Raw genomic sequence first — 10,746 nt, forward strand, 5'->3', positions numbered from 1 at the left:
CCAAAAGCAGTTCACGAGAGCCTGTTGAAGGTATTAAAAAGCCTGCACATCAGACTGGATCCTGAATTCTTCCAGTTTCCCTTAATATTTGGACATATCTCTCCAAATTAATGTTTCCAAATTTCTCCCACCCTTCTGCCTTGGACTCACTAAGAACTGAAACTACCCTTTTCTGAAGCCCTACAATGGAAGCTGGATGATTTCAATATAAACTTCAGAGAATTCACCACAGCAGATCGTATATGGGTAACTTTTGTTCCTACTGTTGTGGTGTCACTAAGCAAGTTTATCAGAACACAGAATACCATCAGCAAAGATTTAAAATGCAAAAGATGCTTGGAGCTCATCATCAAGAAACTTTGATAGGCTGCCCCCCATACTCAGAAACTGGGTTTTTGCTCCCAGCATTAATTTTTTTTCATAGAGTTCCCCAATTAAATGCCTAACTACTTGAAGCATCCAGTAAATATCCTCCACAACCAAGTCCCAACAAATAATTCAGCTGGTTCTTAATGAACAAAGGAAAAACCAGGTGAGAAATTGGACCTTCGTATTATCTAAAGGAAAGAATAGTATCTCTTCTTTCATTAAACAAGATGGGTAAGTGACAAAGACTTTCTGCTGGACTAGGCCTAAACTGGGACTTGCCTCTTTGGAGGCAAGTTTGAGCAAGAATCCTACCAAGTCAATTTAGTGAAATCCTTCATCCTTGTTATCTGACCACTCTAGACATCCTATCACCCTGTCCTGACTTCAGCAAGAATTTTGTTAGTTGGTCTAACAAAAATCCTGTTTAGCTTTGGTGTTTTCTCTTGGTAATTTTCCATCTACTGAGCCCACCGTGTCCCTTGCATATGAATCACCACTTGTCCTTTTACACATCAGAGTTAAGTCAAATCTCTGCCCTCCACTGCAAGACCCCATTGCAGTGGTCCCTACACCGCTCATGATGCCCTTATCTTTTTTGAATAAATATTGATTTATCATTCTTTTTTTAAAAAATTCCAGAGTGGGAAGCTTAAGGGAAAGCTTGATGTAGTCTCTTATTTTTATCACTAAAATCCAGTTTCTTTCTTCCTCGTCACTCTGCCTGTCGTGTGCTAATTCCATATTAAGGGAAACTTTGGAATTATATGTTCCTTATCCTATATGTGTCTATTCCTCACATTCCATAAGGCATCTGAAATTCTCTGCATGTGGTCAAGCTTAGGTAATAAGCCTCCTTTGACAGATCATTGCAGTCAAGGAGATGGCCTCACTGAAGGCTTACCTGGTATTTGGTCTTTCATTCCTGGATTTGGGTTGGAAACAGCATTCTCAAAAACAAATCATCTATCAAATAGTAATTGAAAGCTTTGAAATAGCAAAATAGATGCTTTGGAGGAGAGAATATAAATGTCCATTCTTTCATCTGTAACCAATGTTCTGAGTTAAGCATTAGAGAAGGAAAAGTGAGAGTTTCAAGGAGGAGTCCTGTAAATATGAGAGACATAGGCCATTTCACTATTTTAGCCCAGAAAAAGTGTATTTTTCCACAAAAATCAGAGAAAGGTAAAGTGGAACATATTATCTTCACTAAAAATGAATATTAAACATACTACAAGATGCTCTGTTAAAACTAGGTCTCATTTATTTTCATATATAGCATCAGTGCATTGATTCTTGTTACTGACCTTTGTGGAGAGTGGTTTCATGCTACAGGAATGTGGTGAATTGAAAATCCAGTGCCCATGATCAAAAGATGTTTTGGATACATGACAATTAATGAGACTACAGTAATGACAATTTTCCAAAAAACACAAGTGTTCAACTGCACCAGCTTGTTCCTCTGACTGTTCATGCTGAGGGTTGAGGACACTCTAAATGGTTCTGGAAGCGTGTTGCCCCACTAGTCCTCAGGAAAGCCATTGCTCCAGGACTTTGAATCCAGTGATTACCTATTTCTCTTATTTATAATATTTCTCCATAAATTATTTTGAATTTTCTCTGCATACACTCTTTTCATCCATGAATATGACAGTTTTGAGTCTTCCTTTCCAATCCTTGTCCATTGTTGTTGATATTGTTGCCTTATTGAACTGGCCAGGACCTTTCCAAACAGAACAACGATGTTAAAACTGAGCAGCCAACACAACAGCTGCTTATAGAGGAAGCAGCTGGTATAATGAAATAAACATTGAAGGTCTTATGAAGGTTTTTGTTTCATGTTGAATCACTGTGGATACCCACTGTTATATTGCTGACAATGGTAAATTGCAAAATCTTCAGGCTCCAGGCTGCTGATGGTAAGAGTAAAGTCTGTCCCAGACCCACTGCCACTGAATCTGGCTGGGACGCCGCTTGCCCTTGTGGTCGCACCATAGATGAGGAGCTTGGGAGCCTGCCCAGGTTTCTGCTGGTACCAGGCTAAGTAGCTACTAACAGTCTGACTGGCCCTGCAGGTGAGCGTGGCTCTTTCACCCAGTGGCAAAGACAGCGAGGCAGGAGACTGGGTCATCACGATTTCTCCGGTGGTATCTGAGATTGGAAACAAAACACAAAAGCCACCTGTGTAACATAGATCATACCCATTGTCTTCCCAGCAGAGCCAGATTGTTGATCTACATTGAGCTTTCGTTATTATACTTGCTGAGCAAATGTGGGGTCACAGGACCCCACATGGACAAAGTTTCCACTGAAATACAGAACCAGCCCATGTTCCTCTCACCTGGGAGCCAGAGTAACAGGAGGCAGAGAAGCTGAGCTGGGGCTTCCATGGTTCACTCTGTGTCCTAACGGAGGCAGACCTTCCCCAGCTATGGGGACTGATATGGGTCCTGGTCAGCAGGGTGGGCTGGGAGGACCATGCAAAGCAGTGGGGGAGGGGCGAGCTGGGCTTGCAGCTGCTGAGACCATTTGCCTCCTCTTTCCTACACTTGAGCAAGCCATCTCCAGGTGGTCATGTCAGAAGAAGCTGTGAGCTCAGCCTGAGGGATGATTTTTTTTCTCCAGTCATAGAATTTACTTCTGTATCCCCTCATCTCATTATTGACCTAGATTCAGACAGATGGTGCTTGGCACAAAACAGATGCTGTGATTCTTGTTTCTCTCTTTATCCCTAATGTGCCCACACCTCTCCCTTGGGGCATCATTAGATCAGACTGGATTAAAGAGCTGATCAGAAATTTTTCTTCCTGACACACCTTTCCTGCTTAGTGATCTTAGTAGTATCTGTAAAATCATTTGAAAAAAAGTCAACAGCTACTTATGACAAAAACCCTCAGCAAGCCAGGAATAATGGAAAAATGTCTTATTCTGATAAAGTTCTATCAATATCCTACAGCAAACATTATACTCAGTGATAAACTATGGAACATTTTACTCCTCATAGTGCAAAAAGACTAAAATTCCCATTCTCACCTCTTTTACCAAGATTATACTACAGGTGAAACTCAGGGTCCTATGACTTTGATTAAAGTTAATTTTAAATCCTAACTATAGAAATCATCTCTCTCTCTCTCTCTCTCTCTCTCTCTCTCTCTCTGTCTCTCTTTCTCAGAAACCTAGCCTTTCCCCCAGATAATCAGCAACCTTCGAGGCAGCAGAAGACAGTAGCCTAGATGTGACTAATGGTGACATAGTCCAGACTTGTGCCAGACTAAAGAGAACACCTTGACCTAAATTATGTTTCAGTTCCTAAGCCCTAAGGTAGAATAACCACTGGCTACTTTCCCATGAGACCAGAGAGAAGGATGTCAGAAACGACCTCAGAGCGGTCCTCAAGACCTGAAAAATGATTTATTAACCTTATCTCACCCCTGACCAATCAGCTCCCAGCACAACACCAAACCCCTAACTCCCAGTGTATTGAGATTTTGCCCTGTATAATATGTAACCTACATACCATCAGGAAGTTGGGTACTTAGAAGCATAAGCTCCCTGCCTTTGAATTGGCCAATTCAATATTAAACTATTTTTTCTTTCTATACTACAAACTCCTGCTTGTACACATCTTTGGGCCAGTGTACACAGGCAGGAAGACTCAAGGAAAAACATTGGGGTTCCGGTCACAGGTCCTTGCCAATACAATAAGGGCAAGAAAAGATGAAAGGAATGGCTATCATCAACAAGACAAATGGTAACAAGTGTTGGAAAGGCTGTGGAGAAAAAGGAACCCTCATACACTGTTGGGGGGAATGCAGACTGGTGCAGCCGTTATGGGCGGCAGTGTGGAGGTTCCTCAAAAAATTACAAATAGAATTACCATATGACCCAGCAATCCCTCTCCTGGGTATCTACCCAAAAAATCTGAAAAGATTTATCCATAAAGACATATGTGCTCCAATGTTCATTGCAGCTTTATTTATGGTGGCCAAGACATGGAAACAACCAAAATGTCCTTCGATAGATGAATGGATAAAGAAGTTGTGTATATACACAATGGAATACTATTCTGCCATAAGAAAAGATGAAATAGTACCATTTGTGACAAAATGGATGGATCTTGAGATTATAATGCTAAGCAAAATAAGTCAGACAGAAAAAGTAGAGAACCATATGATTTCACTGATGTTTGGTATATAAAACAGAAAACAACAAAAGAGCAAGACAAACAAATAAAGAAACAAAAACGCATAGACAAAACAACAAAAGAGCAAGACAAATACAGAAGCAAAAACTCATAGACATAGACAATAGCTTAGTGGTTACCAGAAGGTAAGGGGGAGGAGGGTTATAGAAGAAGGTAAATGGGGTCAAATATATGGTGATGGAAAAAGAACTGACTCTGGGTGGTGAACACACAACGTGAGATATAGATGATGTATTACAGAATTGTACACCTGAAATCTATGTAACTTTACTAATAATTGTCACCCCAATAAACTAATTTAAAATAAATAAATAAATAAATAAAAAAGATGAAAGGTATGAAATACAGAAAGAAACAAAATATCTTTAAAATTGTATACAAAAAATTCTTAATATACAACGAAACCACTAGAAATAATGACTTAACAAGCAAAGTCTCTGCATACAATATCAATACATAAATCTGTATTGTGGATGAAAAGAGACTTTCGGAAATAGAGTTTTTCCATGTTCATAGGGTAGGAAACTCAATAGTTTTAGTATTTAAGTATTCCCAAATTTGACATATAGTCTCAATAAAATTCAATTAAAATACCCTAAGAATATTCTGAAATTGAAAGGGTGATTCCAGAATTTGCATGGAAATCCAAAGGACCTAGAATAGCCAACCATATATTAAAGAAGAAAATATAATACCAGATTTCCAGACTTATTATAAAGCTACAGTGATTAAGGTTGTTTGTACATTGTAGGTACAAAGACAGACAAAAAGTAAATGGAAAAGAACAAACTGTCAAGAAAAAGACCCACACATACACAATCACTTGATTTCTAATAGAGGCACTAGAGTGGCATATAGTTTTTTGGTTATTGTTGCTAGTTTTTTTCTTTTGCTGTTGTTCTTTTTGTTAAATGTATTGAGGTGACATTGGTTAGTAAAATTATATAGGTTTCAATTGTACAATTCTATACTACATCATCTATATATTGCATTGTGCAATAAATGGTAAGGAGTTACGGTTTGGAATGAAAATAAAATGAGAAATCAAAATAAAATCTACACCCACCTAACACCAGGTAAAACTATGAATTATATGTAGACCATCATCTATGTGTGAGAGGTAAAATAATGATGCTGCTAGAAGAAAGCATAGAAGAATATCTTTAGGTCCTAAATTTAGGCAAAATTTTACTGAACAGAATACACACATGAGCACACAAAACAAACCATAGAAAAAAGATACATTAAACTACTTTACAACAAATATTTTATATTATATGTGTCAACAAAAAACATCTAGCCTAAGAGAAAGTTTATAAGGGTTTATTTGAACCAAACTGATGACAATTGCCGGGAAGCAAAATCTCAACAGATTGAGAAAATGCTCCATGAAATGGCGTTTTGCAGCTTATTTTATTCATAGAATCGAAGGAGGAAGGTTACATGAAAACCATTGGTACTGGATTAAGTGGGTGGGAGAAACTAAAGCTGGGAAATCTCTGGGATTGGATAAAAATAAGTTGGAGAGACAGGTACTTCTTTCACATAGGTGGGTGCAGGATAGTAAGCAATTCTCTTTTTACAGCACATAACGATAGTAATCAGGAGAAAAGCATATGAGGAATTTTGAAGTTTCCAGCTCTGGTCTGGAAAAGGATTACTGACATTCCAAAGATGTTATCTTAGGTGTAAAAAGACAACAGACAGGCCCACTTAAAGGCACAGATTAACTTTATGAAGGAAGCTAAAGATGTGACTCCCCACCATGGCCCTCTTAGTTATGAATTTTTATGTTCACACAATCCTATGTGGTTTTCAGTCTCTGAGCTTGTCAGGTTTAATATGCGGCCCCTTTTCCATCCACATATATTTAGAGAGAGAGAGAGAGAGAGAGAGAGAGAGAGAGAGAGAGAGAGAGAGAGAGACATATAAAAAGTTACTCAACACCATTGGTAATCAGGGAAATATAACTTTTAAATATGGCATCACCAGATTTATCAATATAAATATTTTTAAAACTCTGACAATACCAAGTATTGGAAAGGATTTATAGCTACTGGAACTTTTATTATATGGTTGTGTAGTATACATATGCTCACCATTTCAAACTGTTTGGCAGTATTTATCAAAGCCAAGTCTATACCAACACTATGACTCAGCATTCCCATTCCTAGAAATAACCCAAGAGAAGTGAGTGCGTAAGTCCACAAAAGACATGTACAAGAATGTTTACAAAAATCTTTCCAAAAAATACTTTATTAATAAAAGCTGAAAACTGTTCTTTAATTAAATAATACGTAAATTATTTGTGGTACATTCATATAAAGGATAATTATTCTGTAGTAAAAGAAATAAATTGCTGTCAGAGCAACATAGTTGAAGCTCAAAACTATGTTGATCAAAAGAAGCAAAATGCCAAAGAGTACATTCTGTATGACTGTATCATTGTGAAATACAAGAACAGGAAAAATTGATCAATATTGATGGAAAACAGAACAACGGAGGCTTTTGGTGGTAATGGAAGAAACATGGAATTGACAGAGAAGGAGTATAAAGAGACTTTGGGATGCTGGGACAGTATATATCTTGACCTGGATAGTGATTACAGAGGAGTATATTCATGTTTACTTCCACCAGCTGTGTACTTTATACACAATTAATGTGTTTAGATACCATAATACTTTGACAAAATAAATGAATTAAATAATGAGCAAGAATTATAGAATCAAAGTATAAGATTATATGTCCAGCTTCTCAAGCACTGGTAGTTAAGGTCTGAGCAGCTCTGATTTCTCATCTCTAGAAAAATAGTTGTGGGATTAATTGCACTAGGTTATTAAGTCTCAATATTCAATGTGTAGTAAGTCTTCAAGACTTCAGTAAATTGCAGTTGGCATTGTTGGTGTTTCTGCTGCTGCTGTTGTTATGATTTCATTGAATATGATTTCTTTTTTATCTAGTTCCTTGCCTTTAATAAATGCATCCTCTAGAGAAGAGATTCAAAGACCATGCTGAGGATGAATTCCTTTGTAGTATTCACCTAAAAATTTAAGTTTTGGAATTAATTGAGGTGTAGGGATTTTGTGTTGCCAAGAAAGAAAGCTTTTATTAGAACTAATATGAATTTAATAAAGTCACAGCATGGAAAATCAATATACATAATCTGCTGCTTTTCTCTAACTAGTAACTAATTACCAGAAAAATAATTATTAGAATGCAATCCTAGTTATAATTGCATCAAAAAGAATAAAATACCCAGAAATAAATTTAGCCAAGAAGGGGAAAGACTTATATAGTGCAGTTGACACCAGAAACAATGGCAACAAAACCAAAAATAAACAAATGGGACTATGTCAAACTAAGAAGCTTTTGTACAGCAAAGTAAACCACCAACAAAATGAAAAGGCAACATACTGAATTCTGGGAGAAATGTTTGAAAATCATATATCTGATAAGGAGTTAATATCCAAAATATACGAGGAACTCATACAACTCAATAGCAAAAAGATCAAACTATCTGATTTAAAAATGAGCAGAGTGAAAAAAAATGAGCAGAGGATCTGAGAAATATATTTTTTCAAAGAAGACATATAAATGGCTGACATATATATGAAAGATGCTCAATATCACTAATTACTAGGGAAATACAAATCAAAACCACAATGAGATATCATTTTACAACTGTTAGAATGGCTATTATCAAAAAGACAATTCATAACAAGTGATGGTCAGGATATGGAGAAAAGGAAATCTTTGAGCATTGTTGGTGGAAATGTAAATTGGTGCAGCCATTATGGAAAAAAATAGATATTCCTTAAAAAATTAAAAATAGAACTACCATGGAGTGACGTCATAGGAATGGTGGCAGCCGGGCGCACTTTTTGAGTTCTCCTCCGAATCTTATCACAAACGGGACATATAACCCATCAAAGGACTCTCTGCTCATCACGCAGAATAGCTAAGTGACTCCTGCAAGGATTACTTGCAGGTAGACAAATTGGGCGAGCAGGGGAAGAGGGAAGGGAGCGGAGTGGAGACGCGGCCCGCATCTGCGCGGTGGAAACGCAGTCTGCACCTGTGGCTGTGGGGACACGGCCTGCACCTTCGGCTGTGGAGACACAGCCCATATCTGCAGCTGTGGAAACGCGGCATGCATCTGCGGCTGTGGAAATGTGGCCAGCATCCACAGCTGCAGAGACGCAAGGGATCCCAGGATGGAACAGAGAACACAAAAGCCAGGAGGTGGACTCTTTCCCTGCGTCCCACAGCTGATCTCTCCCGCCGAGGGGACAGCAAATCCATCATTTGAGGCAATAACCTCAGCTAGGACCTCCAGTTGGGCCCTAGACTGGACAAAGGACACAAACTCCATACCTGGGCCCCTCCCCCCACTCTTCCAATCTTACCCCCGCCCTTCCAGAGACTTAACCTGGCCCCTGCACTGAGGAGTAGTGTCAGATTACAGAGGAGCCTTAGTGCTCAGGCTCTGGGAAGACTAGCAGGCAGCTCTGACCCTGGGAAGAGGCTGGGAAGAGTGCGATTTTTGTTGGGCTAGGAGACAAGAGACTCCTCTACCCACAGCCACCACCTTTTCTGGCCTGCGGGAAGAGTGTGACACGGCTGGGCTGGGAGAGAGAAGACCCCTCCATCCCCAGCCTCCACCCTTTCTGGCGTGCCTAGGGCAGGGCAATTACAACTGTGGAGGCACTCCCAGGGATCAGCATAAGCGGCAGACGCAGCTCCTGACTTTCAGCAGCTCAGAAATCTCCCGCCCGCCACACACACACACACACACACACACACACACACACACACAAACACGGAAGAAGTGCCCTAAGACTCAGGAGAACTGGATACAGGGCTGGTGGTGCTACTCTCAGTGTGCATATGTGCAGGCAAGGGCAGAAACTGCACTGACTTTGTAAAAACTACCATCCAGACCCCTCAGCCCCACACATCTAAATCTGCAGTCCCAATGTCACTTTGGGCACCAGGTGACCGGCTCTACCTGCACAATAGGCAGGGGACTCTTTGGTATAGCAGAGGACAACCTGGAGATTACTTGGTGGGCTTAAGCCAAGACTGGCGCTGCTTTTTGTTTTGTTTTGTTTTGTCTTTATATCTTTGATATCTTTGTCTGTGTTGAGTGGGGGTTGTCCGTTGTTTTTACATGTGAATGTAGTTGATTTTTTCTTTGTTGTTGTTGTTGTGCTTGGTGATTTGCTTTGTTCTGAAATTGCCCTACCAGGACCCAGCTTGAGAGGCACAAGATTCAACATATCCAGAGGCCAACTCTGGAACAAACAAGAGTACTACCAGGTTTGACCTACAAGTCACACACCCAGAGGGAATTCTCTACAGGCACAAGAGCCCATAGAGGCCAAACCACATTTAAGTGGTCAACCCTCATGCAGCAGAACACCCTGCAGTGGGCAGAGTCAAGTCTCACAACTAGCCAGCCTAGGAGTTAACCCCACCTACTCTCAAGCAAAAAGCAATTAAAGATCTTCTTTAACGGGACAATATACACAACACAAGAGTCACCTTTGGAGCACACGCAGAGGAGAAGAACGAAGTAGTGCAAGTCAGATATAAAGGACACATACTACATAAGATAACCCAGCAAGAACTAAGAACTATACGGGATCTACCTAATACATCAAAGCAAACACAGAGAGTCAGTCAGAATGGGGAAACAAAGAAACATGTCCCAAATAAAAGAACAGAAGAAACCTCCAGAAGTGGAACCAAATGAAACAGAGGTAACGGACCTATCAGAGACAGAGTTCAGAACACTGGTGATAAGAATGTTTAAGGAGCATAGAGACAACATAAAGAAGGATGTAGAAATCATAACGAACAACCAGTTAGAACTAAAGAACACAATTACCGAAATAAAGAACTCACTTGAAGGAATTACCAGCAGGTTAGATGAAGCAGAGAATCGAATCAGCGACTTAGAAGACAAGTTAGCAGAGATCACCCAAACAGAACAACGGAAAGAAAAAAGAATAAAAAACAATGGTTTAAGACACCTCTGGGATAACATCAAGTGCAACAACATGTGCATCATAGGAATACCAGAAGATGAAGAGAGGAAGTAAGGGATTGAGAATATATTTGAAGTAATAATGTCCGAAAATTTCCCTAACCTGATGAAGGAAACCAACATACAA

Source organism: Rhinolophus hipposideros (genome assembly GCF_964194185.1).
Source record: "Rhinolophus hipposideros genome assembly, chromosome: 12".
In the NCBI taxonomy this organism is placed as follows: Eukaryota; Metazoa; Chordata; class Mammalia; order Chiroptera; family Rhinolophidae; genus Rhinolophus; species Rhinolophus hipposideros.